General features: G+C 40.6%; 1 long non-coding RNA gene across 1 annotated transcript; it reads right to left on the bottom strand.

The window, feature by feature from the left end:
* Window positions 1-9467: 9467 nt before the first annotated feature.
* LOC115302876 lies at window positions 9468-22689 on the bottom strand. The gene is made up of 4 exons (XR_003913680.1): window positions 22448-22689; window positions 11648-11747; window positions 11214-11251; window positions 9468-9608 (listed from the first exon to the last, which is right to left on the bottom strand). It is a non-coding gene; the product is annotated as an uncharacterized LOC115302876 (long non-coding RNA).
* Between the last annotated feature and the right edge of the window lie 913 nt (window positions 22690-23602).

Genomic DNA, 23602 nt, shown 5'->3' with positions numbered 1-23602 from the left:
CTGATTCAATTTCTTCACTAGTTATGGGTCTGTTCAGATTTTCTATCTCTTCCTGTTTGAATTTTGGTAGTGCATGTGTGTGTAGGAATTTGTCCATTTCTTCTAGGTTGTCCAGATTGTTGGCATATAATTTTTTTTGTAGGATTCCCCCGATAATTGATTTTATTTCTCAGGGATTGGTTGTAATAGCTCCATTTTCATTTGTGATTTTGTCTATTTGGGTGCTCTCTCTTTTCTTTTTGAGTAGCCTGGCTAGAGGTTTATCAATTTTGTTTATATTTACAAAAAAAAACCCACAACTCTTGGTTTCATTGATTTGTTCTACTGTTTTTTCAGATTCTATATTGTTTATTTGTGCCCTGATCTTTATTATTTCTCTTCTTCTGCTGGGTTTGGGGTGCTCTTTCTGCTCTCCTTCTAGTTTCTTTAGGTGTGCTGTTAGATTTTGTATTTGTGCTTTTTCTAGTTTCTTGAAATAGGCCTGGATTGCAATATACTCTCCTCTTAGGACAGCCTTTGCTGTGTCCCAGAGAGTTTGGATTGTAGTATTTTCATTTTCATTTGTTTCCATATATTTTTTAATTTCCTCTCTAATTGCCTGATTGGCCCAATTGTTCTTTAGTAGGATGTTCGTTAACCTCCATGTTTTTGGAGATTTTCCAGACTTTTTCCTGTGACTGATTTCAAGTTTCATAGTGTTGTGATATGAAAATGTGTAAGGTATAATCTCAATTCTTTTATATTTTTTTGAGGGCTGCTTTATGACTCAGTGTGTGGTCTATCTTGGAGAATGTACCATGCGCACTTGAGAAGAAAGTGAATTCCATAGCCTTAGGATGTAGAGTTCTAAATATATTGATCAAATCCACATGTTCCAATGTGTCTTTCAGGCCCATTGTTTCTTTATTGATTTTTCTGTCTAGTTGATCTGTCCATCGCCATAAGTGGAGTATTAAAGTGCACTGCTATTAGCACATTCTTATCAATAAAATTGTTTCTGTTTGTGATTGTTTTATGTATTTGGGTGCTTCTGAATTCAGTGAGTAGATGTTTATAATTGTTAGCTCTTCCTGATTGATAGACCCTGTAATTATTATATAATGCCCTTCTTCATCTCTTGTTATTGCCTTTATTTTAAAGTCTAGTTTGTCTGATATAATTATGACTACTCCAGCTTTCTTTTGACTTCCAGTAGCATGATAGATATTTCTCCATCCCCTTACTTTCAATCTGAAGGTGTCTTCAGGTCTAAAATGAGTCTCTTGTAGATAGCAAATAGATGGATTTCTTTTTTTATCCATTCTGCTACCCCAAGTCTTTCTTAAAAATATTTTTTAATGTTTATGTACTTTTGAGAGAGAGAGAGAGTGTGTGAGTGGAGGAGGGACAGAAAGAGAGAAGAAGATGCAGAATCTGAGGCAGGCTCCAGGCTCTGAGCTGTCAGCACAGAGCCCAACATGAGGCTCAAACCCAAGAACTGTGAAATCATGACCTGAGCTGAAGTCAGATGCCTAACTGACTCAGCCACCCCAGCGCTTCTCCCCCCCCCAAGTCTTTTGATTGGAGCCTTTAGTACATTTACATTCAGTGTTATTATTGAAAAATATGGGTTTATAGTCATTGTGTTGTTTGTAAGGTTCATGTTTATAGTGGTGTCTCTGGTACCTTTGTTCCTTGCAACATTTCCCTCATAGAGTCCCTCTCAGGATTTCTTGTAAGGCTGGTTTGGTGGTGATGAATTCTTTCAATTTTTGTTTGTGTGGGAAAACCTTTATCTCTCCTTCTATTCTGAATGACAGGGTTGCTGGATAAGGATTCTTGGTTGCATATTTTTTCTGTTCATCACATTGAAGATTTCCTGCCTTTCTGGCCTGCCAGATTTCAGTAGATAGGTCTGTAACTACTCTGATAGATTACCTTTTGTATGTTAGGGCCCTTTTATCCCTAATTGCTTTCAAAATTCTTTCTTTATCCTTATATTTTGCCAGTTTTACTATGATATGTTGTGCTGAAGGTCTATTCAAGTTATGTCTGAGGCGAGTTTTCTGTGCTTCTTGGATTTCAATGTCTGTTTCCTTCCCCTGATTGGGGACGTCCTTGGCTATAATTTGTTCAAGTACCCCTTCAGCATCTTGGTCTCTTTCTTCTTCTTCAGGAATTTCTATGATACGGATATTGTTCCATTTGATTGTATCACTCAGTTCTCAAATTCTCCTTTCGTGCTTCTGGATCAAGTTCTCTCTCTTTTTCTCGGCTTCCTCTTTTTCTATTACTGTGTCTTGTAATTCACCTACTCTCCTCTCTGCCTCTTCAATCTGTGCAGTGGCTGCTTCCATCTTACTATGCACCTCATTTATAGCATTTTTTAATTCATCACAACTATTTTTAAGGTCCATAGTCTTTGTATTAATAGCTTTCCTGATGTCTTCCATGCTTTTTTCAAGTCCAGTGATTAATTTTATGACAATTGTTCTAAATGCTTGCTCAGTTATGTTGCTTATATCTGTTTTGAGCAATTCTGTACCTGTGACTTCCTTCTGGAATTTCTTTAAGGAGAGTTCTTCTGTTTCGTCATTTTGGCCAGCTTTCTATGTCTTGGCAGTTTTAAAAGCTTGTTATGCTCTCTGGACCTGTGACTATTGCTATATTAAAGGAGGCTCAGTGACTGTCCAGAGCCTGTCTTTTCAGGAAGTGTTCTTTTAAGGGTGTCCTTTGGTTTCTATTGTTGTGGCTTTGGTTATTTTATTTCCCTATTCAGTGATATTTGGGACTCTCCATCATGTGTACTTTTGCTTATTTCTTGAGGTAGGCCTGAAAAGGAAAACAAATTCACAGGGAACAACGCACACAAATGCACAGACAAATCAAACAACCAAGCAAACCAAAAGGGAAAAGAAAAGGAAAAGTGGGGGGGGGGACTAAAACAACAAAAGACAAGGGACAGTCTAAAAGCAGAAATCCCAGCTACAGATAAAGAGCAGGGCGGAGGCAGTGCTGATGGAAGAGCATATACAAAGAGAGAAGTGATAGGGGTGGGGAAGAAGTGAAATTGAATATTGACCAGGGAGAGAAACTAAAAATCTTAATTCAGAGAGAGAAAGAGGAGAAAAAGGTGGGAGGTGAGGAGAAAAAAAACCAAATATGTTACCCAAGGAAACTATATCGTCTGATTATTCCAGAGAGAGAGAGAGAAAGGAAGGTAACCACGGAGATGTAGAATATACATCAAGAAAATAGATTAAAATGACTGTTTAAGCAAACTTATAACCAGAGTGCCCAGTCCAGCGGGGGGGGGGGGGCGGGCAGAGGGGGGAAGTTGGGGGGAATATATCTGAATAGCAAGAATTGATCTAGAGTAATCACAGCAATATATCAATGCTAGTCTTGCCTTGAGATCCTTTAAGAAAAGGCAGCTCGGCGCCTGGGTGGCTCAGTCGGTTAAGCCTCCGACTTTGGCTCAGGTCAGATCTCACGTTCATGGGTTCGAGCCCCATGTCAGGCTCTGTGCTGATAGCCAGCTCAGAGCCTGGAGCCTGCTTCCGGTTCTGTCTCCTTCTGTCTGTCCCTCCCCCTCTCATGCGCTGTCTCTCTCTGTATTAAAAAAAAAAACAAAACAAAACAAAACAACAACAACAAAAAAAAAACATTAAGGAAAAAAAAGGCAGCTCTCCAGCACTGATGGACGGGGTTTGGCATAGGCTGATCTTGCCTCCTCTGCCGGTTGGAGGGCCGCTTCCTGAGGCCCCGCCTTGGTGGTTATAAGGCGAAAAATGGCGGCGCACCAGTTTCTTCTCGAACCAAGCATTGCACTTTGCTCTCCTGGATCCAATCTCCCTGTGTGGAGGATGCAGCCAAGGTGAGCAGAGTTCTATTTCCCGAGCCCCGCCTCGTTTCCAGATCCTAGTCCATGCACTCCAGTGATACTGCCCAAAATGTACTCCCACTGGCCCGTGGCTTCCCAGCCAGGGACCAAGCAGGGGGAGTAGAGGGGCAGTTTCTCCTGGTGCCTCCAGGATTGGGGTGCTCAGGCCAAGGAAAGCACCATAGCCAGAGAGAAAGGATCTCTCTCCAGACGCCCTGTGGTTATAGACGGTTTGATAGATTCCCTCTCCATCCTGGGCTGAGGTTTTTCTCTTCTCCAGAGACTTTTCTCTGACCGGTTTCAGCCTCTGTTTTTCTTCCCCTCATCTCTCCTCGTTCCTCTGCTCTGCATGGGTTCTCTGTGGCTCTCCCCATAGGGGGCTTCCTCCCCTCGTGCCTCCAGACCGACCTGTTTTTATCTTCCCAGGTTTGCAGTCATGCAGCTATGAGGGTGTCTTCTCAGTGAAATCTGTCTCTTCCTCCCAAACTCCTCCGGTTAAGAGTCTTACAGTTTCAGCCCTTTGAAAAATGCAAGCAGGCAAAGGGTACCGAGCTCCCCACTTCTCTGCCATTTTTCCTCTCATCCTAAAGTTTTTTTTATTTTAAGAGAGAGAAAGAGCACGTCTAGGTGCATGAATGAGTGGGAAAGGGGCAGAGAGAGAGGGAGAGAATCCTAAGTAGGCTCCACATTGTTAGCATAGAGCCTCACTTGCATCTGGAACTCATGAACAGTGAGATCATGACCTGAGCCAAAATTAGGAGGTGGACGGTTACCTGATTGAGCCACTGAGGTTCCCCTAGACAATTTATTTTTAGACAGTTTCAAACACAGTGTTATATTTTTGTTTTGAAGATTTTTATATCAGATTACTATACAACTCAGTGAGAACATTCCTTATTTAACTAAAAATATAGGTCATAAGTCACTATTCTTAGGCTACAAAAACATAAAACCCAGCAAATATTATTTAAAACCAAAAAGGTATTGTAGGGGTGCCTGGGTGGCTCAGTTGGTTAAGTGTCTGACTTAGCCTCAGGTCATGATCTCGCCGTCCATTAGTTCAAGACCCACATCGGGCTCTGTGCTGACAACTCAGAGCCTGGAGCCTGCTTTGGATCCTGTGTCTCCCTCTCTCTGCCCCTCCCCTCGCTTGCTCTCTCTCTCTCTCTCTCAAAATAATACATAAAAATTTAAAAAATTTGTTTTAATCAAAATGGTATTGTAGCAGTCAGTACAGATTTTGTAGTGGTAACAACAAAACAAAATCTCAACAGCTTAAAACAACATGTCCGTTGCCATTCAGCAGGATGTTCTGCTCACTGTGACCACTGGGAAATCCAGGCCGTGGGGCAGGCATGGTCTCTAACACAGTCCATCTCCATGCCAGAGGACAATTAAACAATAGGCCTCAAAGTGCCACATTTCATTTCTGCCCACAATTCATAGGCCAGAACTAAACACATGGCCTTAATGAACCATGAAGGGGCCAGGATGGACATTCCTAACACACTCCAGGAGTGTGAAAATATTTGATGAATGGCCTTAATGACTGCAACACTCTTTGCTGTAGGCTTTGGGATAGAACTTTAATTAAACATAGTTCTTTTCATTTCATTCAAGACCAGCTCTACTCCATCAGGGACAGGGGAATTAGACCACCACAGTGGAGACTAGACTGGTATAAGGCCAAGGCCATTGCCTGGAAGATTGTAGTGAAAAGTAACTTAGACTTGTACATGGCAGACAAAACAATCGGTCTTATCAACACAAACCTGATCATCCATTTTGGCTCCTACTTTTCTCCTGGAATAACTGGGATACAATTTCAATTTATAGGGAATGAGCTTTTAAGACTCTGGTCTGGATATTGATTCACCAGATTGATTAACCAGAGACCTGGTTTCTCTAGGGTAAGCAGATGCTGAAAGCTTACACAATGATTGCATAAGACAAAGCAGTTAGATTTTCCTGGTGATGCCACCATTTTATTTTGTTGCCCTTATCCTTCAACTTCCTTAGTTTTTTGTTTTGTTTTGTTTTGTTTTGTTTTGTCCTCTGCTTCTGCCCTCCTGACCTCCCCATCCTGCCTCCCCAGGCTCCAAAACTTTCTCCCTCCCCCAGATATACCAGCCCAAACTCTTCATCCATGAGGCCAGGGGAACATGGGCTCCAGTGGATGAGGGTGGTTTGTAGAGATGGCATCCCGATCGCTTACCCGCAGCGGGGCAGGCAGTCAGAGCCAGTGAAAGACTCTAGGTCCACTATTTGCCCAGGTAGCACTTTTGTACAAGTTAGAAAAAGGTGCTCCCTCCTTCCTCCAGAATAGATGCAATTTCATATTCTAGGTATAGAAAATTTTTGTGACTCTGCAGGTTAATGAGAGTGTGAGCCAACTGTCGTGCTCAAATAAGGTGAGAGTCAGTTAAGCATAGCGGCGCCTGATTTCACTCTCAGTGGTTGGATGAATCACTTTGAGCAGTTTCCTTATGTGTAAAATGGAATTATAAGCTATTGTGAAGATAAAATGAGATGCGTGTAAAACTTCTTATTCTCAGCTCCTCAGGCACCACAGTGGGAATTCAATGTTCTCCTTCCCTTCCTTTTGCAGAGGAAAAGCCCGTTAGCAGCAGCAGCTGGGGCCCACTGTCTTCAGAAGTGTGGGAGGGAGGTGACAGGGTCTCCTCTTTCAGGGTCATTCTTGTGGAAACCATAACAGTCTCGTCTTCCTCCAAATTCTCTCCTGCTATTCTTTTGAGGTCAGCTCTTCTCACCCTTAGCCCCTGGCAACCACAGATCTGTTTTCTGGCCCTACGATTTTACCTTTTCCAGAACTTCATATAAATCGAATCACATAATATATAGCCTTCTGAGTGTGGCTTCTTTTGCTTAGCATGATGTGTTTGAGATTTATCAATTTTGTTACATGTACCAGTAATTCATTCCTTTTTACTGCTGAGGAGTATTCCATTGTATGGATGCACCACAGCTTGTGTCTTCATTCATTCACCAGTTCAAGAACATATGGAGTGTTTCCAGGTGTGTGTGTGTGAAAGGCCTGGCCGACGCCATAACAGGCTTTAGATTCCCCCAGAAACAGTAGGCCGGAGTCTTGTTTTCTCCAAGAAGGGTCAGAGGGTGAGACTTTTACCTAAAAAGGAAACTACCTCCCCTACACCCAATCAGGGGAAACTAGAAGAGATGTATAACATTCCTGAGGTTGGAGGGCTTAGAGGCGGGATCTTAGATAGTGGCTCAGTGTTAACTAGCCAGTGGCTCGCTGCCCACCTAAACCCCACGTAGGGGCCCTCAACTCACCCCACAATTGGATATTTCAAAAGTATTCCAGGTGTTATGATTGGGTCCCGCCAATTGTAATGGACACCTTAAAGATTCTATATGGTTGAGACTGTTGCTGGGGCTAACGTATAGCCGTGATTGTTTTGCTGTGTCTGTGTCACCAACCCTTGCACCTTCCCCTCTCCAAAACCCATAAAAACCCTACCCCGCTATTGTTCGGGGCTCTCAGCACGGGTCCACTGGGTTGATGAAGTCTGAGGGTCTGAGCTTAAGCCCAAATAAAAGCCCTTTGCCTTTGCATACATGTCTTTGGTTCCCTGGTGGTCTCGGGATTTTGGGATTCTGTAATCTGGGCTCAACATGTATGTGTGTGTGTTGTGTATGTACAATTAGGAACAAAGCTCCCAGTAGCATGTAAATACAGATTTCTGTGTTTAATCACACAATCAGTAATCAATCATTAGTGTTTGATATCTTTTATTACATCTTTATTTTTTTACTTCACATTAAATCATAAGCATTTCACAGTGTTATGCCATGATCATAAAGTGATGATTTTAATATTCTGTAAAGTAGATGAACCTGTGTTTATTTGACCCTTCCTTTCTGGATATTATTTTACCATTGCCCTCAATTTTTTACTATTATAAATAATATTATAATAATCACATCCATATTTATAGACTTTTTGTTGGTTGTTTTTTTTCTTTTAGAGAGAGAGAGTGTGAGCAGGGGGAAGGGCAAAAGGAGAGAAAGAGAGAATCTCCAGCAGGCTCCACACTCAGCACAGAGCCCAATGCGGGGCTCCATCTCACAACCCGGAGATCATGACCTGAGCCGAAATCAAGAGTCTGATGCTCAACTGACTGAGCCACCCAGGTGCCCCAGTTATATATTTTTAATAATCATTTTCTTTTTTTTTTAAATGTTTTTTATTTATTTTTGAGAGACAGATAGAGACAGCATGAGCAGGGGAGGATCAGAGAGAGAGGGAGATACAGAATCCGAAGCAGGCTCCAGGCTCTGAGCTAGCTGTCAGCACAGAGCCTGATTCGGGGCTCAAACCCACGACTGTGAGATCGTGACCTGAGCTGAAGCCGGAAGCTTAACCGACTAAGCCACCCAGGCGCCCCTTAATAATTATTTTCTTAGCATAGATTATTAAAAGTGGGATTAAAAGGTTAAAAATATTTGACTATTTTGATGGCTCTTAATGCATATTTATAGATTGCTTTCTAAAACACTGTGTCAGTTTGTGTTTGCTCCCAACAAAGCATGTTTCATCATTCCTTGGTAATTGCTTGATATTATCACTTAAAACTCTGATAAGTAATTAAAATGGCACTTCTAAATTTTAATTTGTGTTTCATGGATTAATACTGAGGTTGGATGTTGTGATAGGCAGCCTATGAAATGGTCCCTAATGATCTCCGCCATGTATGATCCCCTCCTTGTTAAATATTGCCTGGCTAACTGACTCACTTTAAAAAAATTTTTTTAAGTTTATTTATTTTTGAGAGAGAGAGATGAGCACAAGAGGGGAGGGGCAGAGAGAGAGGGAGACACCGAATCTGAAGCAGGCACGAGGCTCTAAGCTGTCAGCACAGAGCCTGACGGGGGGCTCGAACCATCAGAACATGACCTGACCTGAAGTCAGATGCTCAACCGACTGAGCCACCCAGGCTCACTTTTCTTAAAAAAATATTTTTTAATGTTTTATTTCTTTTTGAGAGAGAGAGAGAGAGAGACAGCGTGAGCAGGGGAGGGTCAGAGAGAGAGGGAGACACAGAATCTGAAGACAGGCTCCAGGCTCAGAGCTGTTAGCACAGAGCCTGATGGGGCTCAAACCCACAAACCGCGAGATCATGACCTGAGCCAAAGCCGGATGCTCAACCAACTGAGCCACCCAGGCGCCCCTCACTTTTAATAAAGAAAACATGTCAGATATGATGTGGCAGATACTGGCCTACAGAATAGATTTCTTTTTCCATTTTGGGGAAATCAGAATCAGCCTTTTAGTAACAAAAAATCGTAAGTTAATTATCCCACTGAATTTTCTTATATGAAACTATGAAGTTTCAAAAAGTTTAATTGCAGAAACTGCCTACTTTTAGTAAACTGCTCCCTTGACAAGTTGGAGAATTATTTGCCTGTTAGCTAAGTAAAACTTCAGAACAGACTGAATAACCCGTAATTCAGATTATTGGGAACCTGGTTTGGGCCGTAGAGGATGAATACAGTGTATTCCAGAAGACTATAATGTTTGGTTTACTTTCAAGGATAGGCAAGAACAGTAACTTAGACTTGGTTCAAGTTTGCCTTTACTTCCATTTATTAAAGCAATTAACAAGCAGAGTGAAATTTATACCCATGATAGAGATGCAGGTAGAACATGGCTTCCCAGTGTCCCCTTCACATCACACGAGAAGTTCAACACCTTCCTGTTAGCCTGCTGAGAGTAAAGCCCTTTAAACTTCCAGTCACACCAGCATACTGTTCCACCACACAGGGAGGTCATTCTGCTACATCGTCCCCGCCTACAAGTTCTTTCTAGGACAACACTGGCAAAAATCCCTTACCAATCCCCGCCTACTCTCCATCAAGTCCATTGGGCACGTCAGGCTCTGGGCTACCTCATCTCCCTGTCCCTCCCTGTCCCTCCTTACTCATTTCCTCCAACTGACAGAGAACAGCTTAAAGGGATCACAAATCAGGTGGTTTTTTCTGGACTCTTGGGATATTTGTACCTATATGAAAGTGCTTTTCAACCAAAAAATATTCAGCAAGCATGCAGTGTTTTTGTTTTGATACATACGTATTTTGATTTGTCCTACTTCTTGCTACTGATTTGAATAATCTCTTCTTTGTAACTCAGTCCTTCTTAAGGACTGGGAATATCCTACTAGATTTTAATAAACGTTATAGGTACTTCTTAAAGAACATTTGGATAACAAATTGAAAGCAGGCTATGCACATTACTTATTTTGAACTTAAAATTTTGAATTTCTTGTTATTGCAGTTGTTTCCTGTGTAATCCAACCCAATGGCACATATTCTAATATGTCCTAGATTTAGCAGAATTAAATGGTACTGAGTTTATTTTTGCAGCTATAATCTCTACTAGTTGGAGTGAATGAGTCTTTCCTCAAGTCATATGCCTAAGTTCAGAAGCTCATCTCATTCACTGATCTCTTTGTTTTTTGTAGCATTATTTAAATTTAACAAATTGCTGCATGTGATTTATTTTGAATTTAATTACAGAGCCAAAATGCCACATATAATTATGGATGTAAGTAGCAGTCAATTCTTCATTCTGACGGCTTGAGAAAGGCTATAAAGTGTAGCATAGTCTTTCTACATAATCTCCTATGAGCCTTCGCTCCCTGCCATTGAATCAGTGCTGACAAATAAAGTATCAGAATAGCAACTAATAAGAGGTCATGCTTTTGTGTGGAGCCCTCCCCGGCGCCCCCTCCTCATTCATGTTGATGCTAATGGGATGCCATTTAACACAGCTCAGGAAATTTCATAAAATCAGCCTGCTTGGGAAGAACCTTTGATCAAAGATGGACAAATCACAGCACTCCGGGGGGTGGTTTAAAATAAGTAGTAATATGACATACTTCCCTTTGTTCTGAATTAAAGCTCTAATGTATATTTTTATTCCCTGGGGGAGGAGACTCAGCAATCTGGACCAAAACAGGCAAATGTAAAGAAAACAACTACTTCATTGATGATAACTCTAGTTTTAATTCTATACCATACATCTCATGGGTTTTAAAATGGAAAACTTTGGGTGCCCCCTACTCTCTGGGATTTAGGCTGGGGTTCTTCACTGAATGAGAGGTCTAATTACACATACGTTAGTTTACTAGCTGTGTGGCCTTGGGCAAGTTATTTAACTTCTCTGAAATACTATTTGCATTTTAGAGATAACAATTGCCCATAAGATTGATTGTTGTGTTCATTAGCTGAATGTGTGTAAATCACTCAGCAAGCATAGTACTTGGTGCATATCAATCGCCAATAATGGCAGTTGTTAGTGTTAACTTACATTTAGCTTCTCCCTATTGCTTTTTTCCACTTCAGGTCCTGCAACCAGACAAGTAATATATGCTTTTATGTAGTCAAGATTTTTTAAAATATACTTTTTAATGTTTATTTACTTTTTGAGAGAGAGACAGAGTGCGAGTGGGGAAAGGGCAGAGAGAGAGGGAGACAGACTCTGAAGCAAACTCTAGACTCTGAGCTGTCAGCAGAGAGCCCAAAGCAGGGCTTGAACCCACAAACCAAGAGATCACGACCTGAGCCAAGGTCAGGCGCTTAAGTAACTGAGCCACCCCCAGGCACCCCTGTAGCCAAAGTTTTGATATTGGCAGCAACTTTGTCCCAGTGCTGTTAACTCCAGGGGCTCTGGTGCTGTCGCGTTCGAGCTACTATAACAAACATACCATATACTGGGTGGCTTAAACAACAAACATTTCTCACAGTTCTGGAGGCTGGGGAGTCCAAGATCAAGGTGCCCGCAGATCCAGTGCCTGGTGAGATCGGCTTCCTGGTTTGAGGTTGGCCATCCCCTCAGTGTGTCCTAACGTGGCAGAGAACAGAGAGAGAAGCAAACTTTCTTGGGGCTTTTATAAATGTACCAATCCCAATCGTGAGAGCTCCACCCTCATGACCTTATCACCTTGCAAAGGCTCCACCTCCTAACACCATCACGTTAGGTATTAGGCTTCAACATATGAATGGGGGGGAGCGGGGTGTCACAAACATAGCAGCAGCCCTATTTGGGGCCACCTCTTCTTAACGCTTGCCTGGATGTTTTCATAAGATAAGTGAACTTTCACAAAAGCTTAAATAAACCTTTCAGAATTTATTAGGCAAGTTTTCCAACTTACGGAAACGAGGGAAGAAGTCATAAAACAATCATAATTTCATACTTTAGTAATTGTCTCTACTCAGATTTTCATGTATTTAGTGCATTTTTAAAAAGAAAACTTGCGATGTTCTTAAATGAGTTTTAGAAGCTACTTTAGAAGGAATAAAAATAGAAAGTGGTTAAAAGGAAGAGAGGTTAAGAAGAGAAGCTGGAATTAGATTTTTATGTCCAACAGAGGCTCATATCCATTGATTTTATTTTTAAACACTTTATTGAGATATAATTTCCACACCATAAAAATTTCCATTGTGAATATACAATTCAATGGTTTTAGTCTATTTTCAGAGTTGTGCGGCTGTCCAATTTTAGAACATTTCCATAAGCTTGTGAAGAAACCTCACATCTATTAGCAGTCACTCCCCTTTCCTTCCCCCAACCCTAATCAATCACTAATCTACTTTCAGTCTCTACAGATTTGCCCGTTCTGGGCATTTCCTATGAATTGAATCATACGACATGTGGTCTTTTGTGTTTGACATCTTTCACTTAGTATCATGGTTTTGAGATTTGTCCATGTTGGATCATGTATCAGTTCTTTATTCCTACTACTGGATTTTTTTTAAGTTTATTATTTATTTTAAGAGAGACAAAGAGCACCAGTAGGGGAGGAGCAGAGAGAGAGAGGGCGAGAGAGAAACCTAAGCAGTCTCCCTGCTCAGTGCAGAGCCCAACATGGGGCTCAACCTCACCAACGGTGAAATCATGACCTGAGCTGAAATCAAGAACTGGCCGCCTAACCAACTTAGCCACCCAGGTGCCCTTCACTGGCTTTAAAGAACATTTTATAGTTTATTTTAATTTTCAGTCTGATTTTAAGTCTATGCTGAGAAATATAAGACATGAGATATAGTAACTTATAAAAGAGTAACGTATAAAATCTGCACAAACTGGTGTACTTTAATTAAGCCCTAGGACTTAAATAAAAAGAGGAAAAATTTCAACCAGACAGCAGAATTGATGATTAAAAGATATTTAGGGTTGCTTGGTTAATAGCTGAGAAAAAAAATATCCTGGATAGAGGAATTAGGAAAGGTAGAAGAAAGTGGCGATTTCCTTGGACAGTCAGAACAGAGCTTAGGGTAATGAAAGCCTCTTTTTGGGTGCTAGATAGTGAAATGTCAGCACTGAAAGTTTCCATGGACTCTTGGAAGAAATACGAGGAATCAATAACTAATATAAGATGTAGTCACAATCTACTCAAGGAAGCAAGGTGGGCACCATTTGTCAAGGGGACAATCTCATTTCCCATTTTTAAAAATAGACTTTACTTTTTAGAGCAGTGTTAGGTACACAGCAAAACTAAAAGGAAGGTACAGAGATTTCCTATATCCCCTGCCCCTCTGCATGCACAGTCTCCCCCATTATCAATATCCCCCACCTGAGGGGCACATTTGCTACATGTGATCAACCTACATTGACACAACCTTGTCACCAGAGTCCATAGTTTACATCAGAGTTCACTCTTCATGTTGTACATTCTATGGGTTTGGACAAATGTAGCATGACATTTATCTACCATTATAGTATCATACAGAAAAGGGTCACTGCCTGAAAGTCCTTTGTGCTCTGCCTATATTCATTTGTCTCTTCCCACTAACTTCTGGTAACTGCTGATCTTTTTATTTATTTATTTAGTTATTTATTTATTTTAAGTATACTCTACCCCAAGGTGAGTCTCGAACTCATGACCCTGAGATCAAGAGTCCTAAGCTCTACTGCCAGCCAGGAGCACCCCACTGATCTTTTTATTATCTCTGTAGTTTTGCCTTTTCTAGAAATTCATATAGTTGAAATTGTACAGTTTGTAGCCTTTTCAGATTGCTTCTTTATTTCACTAACATATATTTAAGTTTCCTCCATGACTTTTCATGGTTATTCATTTGTTTTTAGTGCTGAATAATATTCCATTTTCTGGATGTACCACAGTATATTTATCCATTCAGCTACTGAATGACATCTTGATTGTTTCCATGTTTTGGCAATTGTGAATAAAGCTGCTGTAGACATCCACGTGCAGGTTTTTGAGTGGCATGAGTTTTCAACTCCTTTGGGTAAACACCGAGGAGGTTGATTGCTGGATCATATGGTGAGAGTGTTTAGTTTTATAGTTAATACCTTTAGTGGTACTGAATTCCTGCTTTTTGAACAAAGTGTCTGGCATTTTCATTTTGCACTGTGCCCTGGAAATTATGCATTGGCTCTGCCAGGAACCCATTTAAGGGGCAAGGACCTGAGCTGGTGTGACTAGGAGCTACATCTGGTCTGGGAAGGAACAAAAGAGCCAACTAAGGGTCAGCCTTGGAGGTCGTGGTATCTAACTGTTGGATGTGAGGGGCAAAACTTGTGGGAGGAAAACTGATGTGTGGACATGGACATACAGGAGAATTCAAGAATATGTAGGTATCTTGCCACGTTTTGATGGTTCTAAATGTTCAATGCTGGATTTGATCTAAAAAGGAATGATGAGGGGCACCTGGGTGGCTCAGTTGGTTGCGTGTCCTACTCCAGGTATTGGCTCAAGTCATGATCTGATGGTCGTGAAATTTAGCTGAGCACGAAGGCTGCTCTCTCCCCCTCTCTCTTTCCTTCCTCTGCTTGTGTGTGGAGGTGTGTTCTCTCTCTAAACAAATAAACAAGCTAAAAAAAAAAAAGAATGATGAGCTGCCACTATGATTTTCAACTCCTTCCAGTCTTTTCTGCTTTAACAGCAGTAGTTACCTTTATTATTCTAACTCAATAATCCTGAGGGCCCAAGTGGCCAACCAATAACTCTCTGAGAGGCTTACAACGATGGCCCACAGGCCAACTTCGGCTGCCTGATTTTGTAAACAGACTTTTGTTGGAACAGAGTTATACCCATTAGTCTATTTGTTGTCTATGTGCAACAGCATAGGTGAACAGTAGACAGAGAGACCAGACAGCTTACAAAGCTGAAAATATTTACTACTGGTCTTTTACAGGAAAAATTGTTTGTGCTGTTTAAAAAGATAGGCCAACATACATCCAGTTTCAGAAGAAAAATATTGTGAAATAAGCACCATATCACAGTTTTGGCCATTTACTACTGTCATTCATTGATGGAAATAAAGCATACTTTTCTCACTGTTCTGTTCTCAAGGCAAGTTAAAAGTATAAAACATTGCACAGGAATATTCAACCCCAAATATAACTTTTAAGCTTAAGAGTCGTCCTATGGTATAAAGTCTTAAACTGCTTGAGCAAATTAGGTACAAAACACCTTGTTGTGAATCTCCATTTTTCTTTCTAGTTCTTTAAAATTATAAACCTAAGATTTGGGACTTGAAGTTATTTTAACATTTATTTACTTTTGAAGGAGAGAGAGATATATTGTGAGCGTGGGAGGGGCAGAGAGGGAGACACAGAATCTGAAGCAGGCTCCAGACTCCAAGCTGTCGACACAGAGGCACAGAGCTCGACATGGGGCTTGAACTCATGGACCGCGAGATCATGACCCGAGCCAAAGCTGGACACTTAACAGACTGAGCCACCCAGGTGCCCTAGAGCTGGGACTTCAAACTTCAGTGCACTCTGAGGAATATTATCTCATTTTGAGTTTCTAAGGCAGTACAAAATTAGCTTCAAAACTCTTTGAGTTACACAGGGATAAATCATTCACATGTTACAGATGAGGTAACTGAACATCAGAGTTAAGCGTATATTTCAAGTTCAGCATTAGTAAGGGGCAAGGTTTTTTTTTAATGTTTATTTTTTCATTTTGAGAGAAAGCATGAGAGAGAAAGAGAGAGAGAGAGAGAGGGAGAGAAAATCTTAAGTAGTCTTCATGCTACTCCGTGTCTACACGGAGCCTGATGTGGGGCTCCATCTCACAAAGCTTGAGATCATGACCTGAACCAAAATCGAGTTGGATGCTTAACCGAATGAGCCACCCAGGTGCCCCAGTAAGTGACAAGTTTGATCTTAATCCTAATATTGTTGCCTGGTTCAGTGGTATTTCTAATTGTCTGTTAACATCTATTTTGTTTTACTGTTAATCATTGCATGTACTGTTATTAGTTCCTAAGAATCTTTTATTTGCCAGGTGGTTTATCTACAATGAAATATTTGATTCTCACACAATTCTTTGAGATGGTTGGTATTATACATATTTTATAGAGGGAGAAACTGGAATCAGCAAGGCTAGGTAACTTACGCAAGATCATACAACTAGTAAATCTAACTCCAAAGTGCAAACTTTTTCTACTCCACCAGTGCTTGGCTTCAGCACAGAGCTAGATTAAACTCTGATGATTCAGGGAGCCTGGGTGGCTCAGTTGGTTAAGCATTGGACTTTGGCTCAGGTCATGATCTCACGGTTCATGAGTTCCAGTCTTGTGCTGGGCTCTGTTATGACAGCTCAGAGCCTGGAGCCTGCTTCAGATTCTGTGTCTCCCTCTCTCTCTCTGCCCCTCCCCTGTTTGTGCTCTTTCTCTCTCTCTCTCAAAAATAAATAAAAACATTAAAAAAATTTTATGATTCAAAGGGGAAAGAATTTGCTTAAAATCTATGATACTGTAGAAAAAATTTTCATCTGTTTAAGAATCAAACTTCTCATTATAACTTTTTTACTTACACAAATACTAACTAAATATAGATGACCAAAAATTAAGTAAATAAAAACAATAAAGGAAATGATTTAAAAAATATTTTTTATGTCTTTGAGAGGGACAGAGAGCAAGTGGGGAAGGGGCAGAGAGAGAGGGAGACACAGAATCTCAAGCAGGCTCCAGGCTCTAAGCTGTCAGCACAGAGCCCGACTGTCAGGGCTCAAACCCATGGACTGTGAGATCATGACCTGAGCCGAAGTCAGAAGCCTAACCGACTGAGCCACCCTGGGGCCTGGGAAATTATCTTTTTTTTAATTCAAGATTTGAGGTTTGGCATAGATTGATCTATCACTCATCTAGGTAATTAGTTAACTGGCTTCTAGCAGTGTGGTAGCTAACATGCACAGGGACAGGAAAAGTAATGAACTGATTCATTGAACTTGGTTATTAATAACTATTATTTATTTGTTTCTTATCTTTACTTGTCTCCTATTCCTGTTAGGATGGCAATTTCATGAATATACTTTACTAATTTTCTCTACAGGGAGTATCACAGAGTACTGTCTATAATTAAAAGTATTAGAAATTCTTCAAGCTGATAATGATTCTTTGCATTAGAGTCCTGATCAAAGTTATGGCTCGATAGTTTCAACCTTTTTTTGCCCCTCTCTCCTGCTCTTGTGCACTCTCTCTCTAAATTAAAAAAAATGTTTAAAGTGAAACACTGAAATTGGGGATTCCCAGTGACTTATTGAGAATTAAATAAATAACTCTAGGCAGATTTAAAAAATTTTGTGGGGTACGTGATGGAGATCTAACCACAATTTCTTCTATGTGGGAGATGATTTTTGCCAAGACCATTTATTAAACTACTCTTTTCTTAGTGAACTGAAATGACACACATCATATGAGCTTGGATCTAAGGCTAAACTTTCTCTTTTAAAACATTTTTTAATGATTATTTATTTTTGAGGGGTGGGGGAACAGAGAAGGAGACAGAATCTGAAGCAGGCTCCATGCTGTCAGTGCAAAGCCCGACGTGGGGTCTGAACTCACTAACCGTGAGATCATGACATGAGCCGACATCTGAGCTCAACAGACTGAGCCACCAACGTGCCCCTAGTGCTGAACTTTGTAATGGGTTCTCTGACTCTCCTAGTTATGTGTCATTATCATATTGTTTTGATCACAACACCTTTATAGAAGATTTTATGTCAGGAACACATTTTACCTTCTTTAAAAATCTTCCATGGCAATTCTGATGTGTTATTATTCTACATGAATATATGTGTGTGTGTGTATACAGACACATACATATTTTTTTTGGCTCTAAGAAAATTCTATTGTCATCTTCCCATCCAGGACATAGTATGCCTTTACACTGATTCATGTCTTGTTTATGTACTTTAATAAAACATGATTTTTCTCTATAGGTTCTTTCTTGTTCAAGTCATACCTGAGTATGTTTGAACTCACTTTCCAATTCACTGACATTATCTGAATGCAACTCTTCCAAGCCGTATATTAAATCTGTGCTGCCCAACATAATAGCCACCAGCCACATGTGGCTATCTAAATTTAAGTTAGTTAAGATTAAATAAGATTTAGAATTCAGTTCCAGTTTTAGTTATTACTATGTTTTCTTTGAATATTTATATCTAGCTACTTTCTCAATTTAATTATTCTTATTAATTCTTATTATTTATAATAGAGTGTCATTGATTTTCCAGGTATATCATCAAACTATCTGCAGGTATTTAGGAAGGTATTTGGACAACTTTGAGGTGGGGGGGAGAACTGCTTATATAACTTAGAAAGCTCAAAAGCCATTAGTGATGGGCCTGGCTACACAGGATTTTAAGATTTCTACATACTGGTAATAGCAGCTAGCTACACTGAGCATTGTTTTTAAGAAGCGTACACGTTGAAAATGCTCAGGATCTGCTGGGTTAAAGTTGGTTCTATTACTTTTGGCAGCCATAAAGGTCAGCTAGCAGTCTTTGTCTTTGGCACTTTGGGAGTTTTCAGTCAAGAAAGCAGGAGTCAGGGCACCTGGGTGGCTCAGTCGGTTAAGTGTCCGGCTTCAGCTCAGGTCATGATCTCAGGGTTTGTGGGTTCGAGCCCCGCATTGGGCTCTGTGCTGCTGGCTAGCTCAGAGCCTGGAGCCTGCTTCAGATTCTGTGTCTCCCTCTCTCTCTGACCCTCCCCTGCTTGCACTGCCCCTCTCTCTGTCTCTCAAAAATAAATAAAAAAACATTAAAAAAAAAAAAAGAAAGCAGGAGTCTTGGTATTGAAGCCAAGCAAAGATGGAATGTGAGAAGTAAGAACAGTCAGAGAAAGGAGAGGGAGCCCTCAATTCCCTGGATAGGGAACATAATAAAGTCTATGGTTTGGGTAATTATGGATTTTGATGGCTAAAGAGGAAAACAAATAGTATAGAAGGCAGTAGGATCAGAAATTAACCAAATATATCAGTGAGCTCCTATTTAAGGAGTACAATTTAAGAGAGATAAAAATAAAAGATAAAATATCCCCTTTTTAACTTGATATAATCACCCTAGTTTACCTTAGCTTTGTGGTGGCAACTATGTGTGGTTGTGTGTCAGCAAGGGAGTAGAAAGGGCATTGACATTTCTTCTTCAGTCAAAGGATTGAATAGCTATTATCTCGAATTTAGTGCAGACGTTGGACAAGCTATATCATGTCTTAATTGATGTAATACAATTTGCTAGTACCATCCATCCTGATGAATGCTTTTTGGCCTGCCTGGGGACCTAGGACATTTCATTATCATGCTAGACAATCAAAACACAGTGTTTTAAAACAGTTTTCACTGTCCTGGTAAGTGTCGGGTCAATAAACTAGTAACAGAAATTTGGTATGACTACAGTGAACAGCAATCGATTTAATAATTGGCCCCTGGTTTCCTCATTATTCCATCCTGTAATACCTAGAGAATTTGGTACCTAGCATCAAAATATGTGAACAGTCCTGAAATGTCTGCATTTTAGGGGGAAGAAAATCACCCACATTACTTTGTGTTGGTGTCCTTGCAGATACAGTCCCCTCCACCAGGGGTCTCTAGCTCACTGACATTACCTGAATCTGACTCTTCCCTAGGATACACTAATCTGTGCTAATATGATACAGTACCACACAATGCAATAGCCACTAGCCACATGTGGCTATCTAAATTTAAATTAGTTAAGAGATATAAAATTTAAAATTCAGTTCCTCAGTTACACTAACCAAATTTTAAGTGCTCAATAGCCACATGACTAGTGGTTCCCGCAGTGGACAGTTCTGATATCTAACATACCAGAAAACTCTAGTGGACAGTGCTTGACCAAGTACTGCACGTATAAACCATCAGTACAGAAATATAGAAGGGCAAAAAAGGCAGCACCTCTCCTGATGGTCCCAAATAAGTCTTGAGCAGCATGTTTGAATCCTCCTTTGTCTGGGTGGTGTTCTGCGTGGGTGATGAAAACATTCTTTGTAATCACATTCAACTAACTCTCCCCTCAAGGCCAGTATATGGTATCATTTTAAAAATTCTTAGATATCATTTAATTTTTTCTCTTATTGAGGAAATCAGGGCTGGAAAATTGTAAGAAATAGATGTGGTTTAAAAAAAAATCAAGGGGTGCCTGGGTGGCTCCATTGGTTAAATGTCTGACTTTCGGTTTCAGCCCAGATCCTGGGCTCACAGTATGTGGGTTTGAGCCCTGCCTGGGGCTCTGTGCTGCCAGTGCTGTGCATAGCCTGCTTAGGATTCTCTCTCTTCCCTCTCTCGCTGCCCCTCCCCCACTCACACTCTCTCTTTCTCTCAAAATAAATAAACTCGAAGGCCTGAAGTTTAATCCCAAGTTCTGCCCCTAACAAGCGGAATGACCTAGAGAGAGTTGATGGACTTCTCTGGGCCTGCACTTGCTCCTGGATAAAAGGAGGGGGGTGACCAGATAGATAGATGTTCCTAAGATCTAAGATACTGGAAGTGAAGCAGAACTATAATGTGCACTCCTGATAAGTAAAGTGAATCTCGGACCCATGTTCCAGGAGGCCCAGAAGGTGTGAGTAAATTCTGCCTTGTGTCACAGATAAGCTTTAAAGTTACAGAATGGTTTTGGTAAATAGAATTAACCACTTGTTTAGACTAGATTAGAACATAATTGCTATTTTTAGTGTGAATATTTATTTTTAATATAAATATTATTTTCCATTTTAAGATGAGATTGTGACCTTAAGAGATAATCCTAATGCCATTCTTTGTTGCTAATGTGCCACAACTAATACAACACTTAAGTGAGAATATTTCAAAATAACACTGTGGCTTTATTCTAGGGATCTCGACTATAGCCTTAATCTAATTTTGTGGTCATTAAAAACAAAAACAAAACCTCCCTAGGTGGCTCCCTGAATCATTCCTCTCTGTGAGATGCCATTCCTTGAAATGGATGTCACTCCTTTAAGAGACGCACAGCTATATTCTCTGTTGTACACACACACACACAATTTTGAATAAGTGGTTTTAAATATATTTTACTTTTTAAGTTTATTTTATTTGAGAGAGAGAAGGAGAGAGAAAGTGTACACATGCAAGTGGGAAAGGGGTAGAGAGAGAGGAAGAGAGAGAGAATCCCAAGCAGGCTCTGAGCTGCCAGTACAGAGCCTGACATGGGGCTCGATCCCATGAACTATGAGATCATGACCTCAGCTGAACTCAAGAGTTAGATGCTCCACCGACTGAGCCACCCAGGCAACCCCCCCCCATTTTTAAAATTTTATTTTAAAGAAAAAGATGAGCTTCTTTTCAGGTTTAATGTTCCCACTTCTCTCAAAATCCAGATGAAAATAGTGTTTGTACCTGGGATTTCTCTCTCAGTAGCAACTCATCCTTCCATGAGCGGGCCAGGTCCGTGCCCGCTTAGCTGTAGTTCATTGTTTATCAAGTCTATAACCCACAGTAGACTGACTATGGGGAGTACGAATGACGAGATGAGATTAAGAAGGGAAAATTATGGGCAGAGGAAGCAAATGATTAAGATGGAAATGGTGGCCCGGAGCCTCAGTTGTTTCACCCCAGGTGCTTTGTTGACAAAAAAACCAACTTTTCTATCAGACTCCACCTGAATTCTTTCAACTACAATGATGCAAAGAAAATGCACGCTAATTATGAGCAGGAACATTATCTATTAATATGTTAATGAACCAGGTTTGCTAATGGTAAAAGACTTGAATTTTAATAAAATTTTAAGAGCTTCTTGATTACGTGTTTGTTAGTCGATATGATCATTTAAAATTATCTCTAGGTGGCTTTACATGGAATAAAACCTACATTAGAACTGTATTCTAAACAGGCCTTAATGAAGCAGGTGAGGATACCATCTGTGACATAAACACTGTCAGCCAGAAATTCACTTCAAAAGAAATGTAAACTAGTTAACAGGAAACATGTTATCATATCTGCCAGTAACAGCTTTCAATGTAGGTAATTTATTTATGCATTTACTTGCTAATTTTTTCAAACATATTTGCTTGTGAAAATAATGTTCGATTGAATTAATGGATACTGCCTTTTAATATTGGGGGGATTTTTTTCATTAAGAAAAAACCAAAATGCTCTAGTGTCCTGTTTGACAACATAGATAAAAACGGTTTTATCTACCTAACCCCACGTATTGTTTGAGAAAAAGACGGAGTTGCCCAAAATCCCAAAGTGAAATCAGAATTAGCATAGACGCTTCACTGGTAAGTTCCTATGAATAGGAGAAATTGTGTTACCTGTTCTCCAAGATGATTTTGGCATCAAAGTAACTGCTAATCCCTCTCTGACTGTCTAGAAGGTGCGTGAAGGCACTTAGCTTCAGGCTTCATTTTGCATTTTAGAATCTGCACAAGTCCTGATTAGTGTTTGAACCTGGATTATAACCCAGGTCTAGTGAAGAGAGGGCAGATGCTGAGGAGGCTGAATGGAGCCCAGGTGTAGAACAGGGTGAGGTGGCCTTGGAACCTCTGAGACATGCGCAGTGGGCTTTGTTGTATCACGGGGTGAGGTGGGGGGAGGAGATGGGACATGGGGTCTGGGTGCTGTGGGCCCTGTGTCCCCTCCACTACATATGAGGCAGTGATAAAGGTATTCATGAGGAAAAGTGAGAGTTAATCCTGGAAACCAAGGAAGGGTGACTAAGAACCTGGTCTCAGATATGTGAAGTGCCCATATGTTTACTGGGCCACTAAGGAAAGAAAGTGGAGCAGGTAGGGGATGGTGAGGGGGAACAGGGATGGCTCACCCTCGCCTTGTCACTCAGAGCTTTGAAGGGAGGCTGTGAGGAGAGGTTAAGACAGGAAATCGCTTTAGAAGAAGCAGCCCCATCTGAGAAAGCAGAGGTGCTTCTTCCTGAGAATTCCTTCAGTCAAGGGGAGGATGATTCACCAGTTTCTCTTTATTTATATCATGGCATCAATAAAACATACTTCAGTGGTAGTTATTAATAATTGCTAATGCTGTCTTTCATTCTTTAGTGTTTCTAATGAGTTTTTTTAAGGTTTTTTTTTTTTTTTAAGGTTGTTAAGAAACAATTCAGGAAGGTAATTGGCCATTTAAATAGATGGCTTCTAAGTGGGCCCTACGTGAGTTTCTTTGAGGCCATGCTGCCCTCTAGGGGTTGAAGCCCACCGCGGACGGGAGGATTTCGGAGGGCGGGAGTCTTGCCTGAGCGGATGAAGTGCTTTCCTGGACGAGTTTGACTTCTCATAAAAATGATTCAGACTTTTTGCATGTCAGCTCTAGAAAAAAATTCTTTCATAGAAAGTATCACCTATTCTAAACGCCCTAAATAAAGCAGCATCAGACTCACATATATTCCTGAGGGTTTTGCTTTCTTTCTTTTTCTTTAAGAGTTAGTCTTTCAAGGGGTGCCTGAATGGCTCAGCCGG

This window comes from Suricata suricatta, chromosome 9, assembly GCF_006229205.1.
Source record: "Suricata suricatta isolate VVHF042 chromosome 9, meerkat_22Aug2017_6uvM2_HiC, whole genome shotgun sequence".
NCBI classification, from domain to species: domain Eukaryota; kingdom Metazoa; phylum Chordata; class Mammalia; order Carnivora; family Herpestidae; genus Suricata; species Suricata suricatta.
The sequence above is the reverse complement of the archived record's forward strand: the minus strand, read 5'-3'. Positions and strand labels throughout refer to the sequence as shown.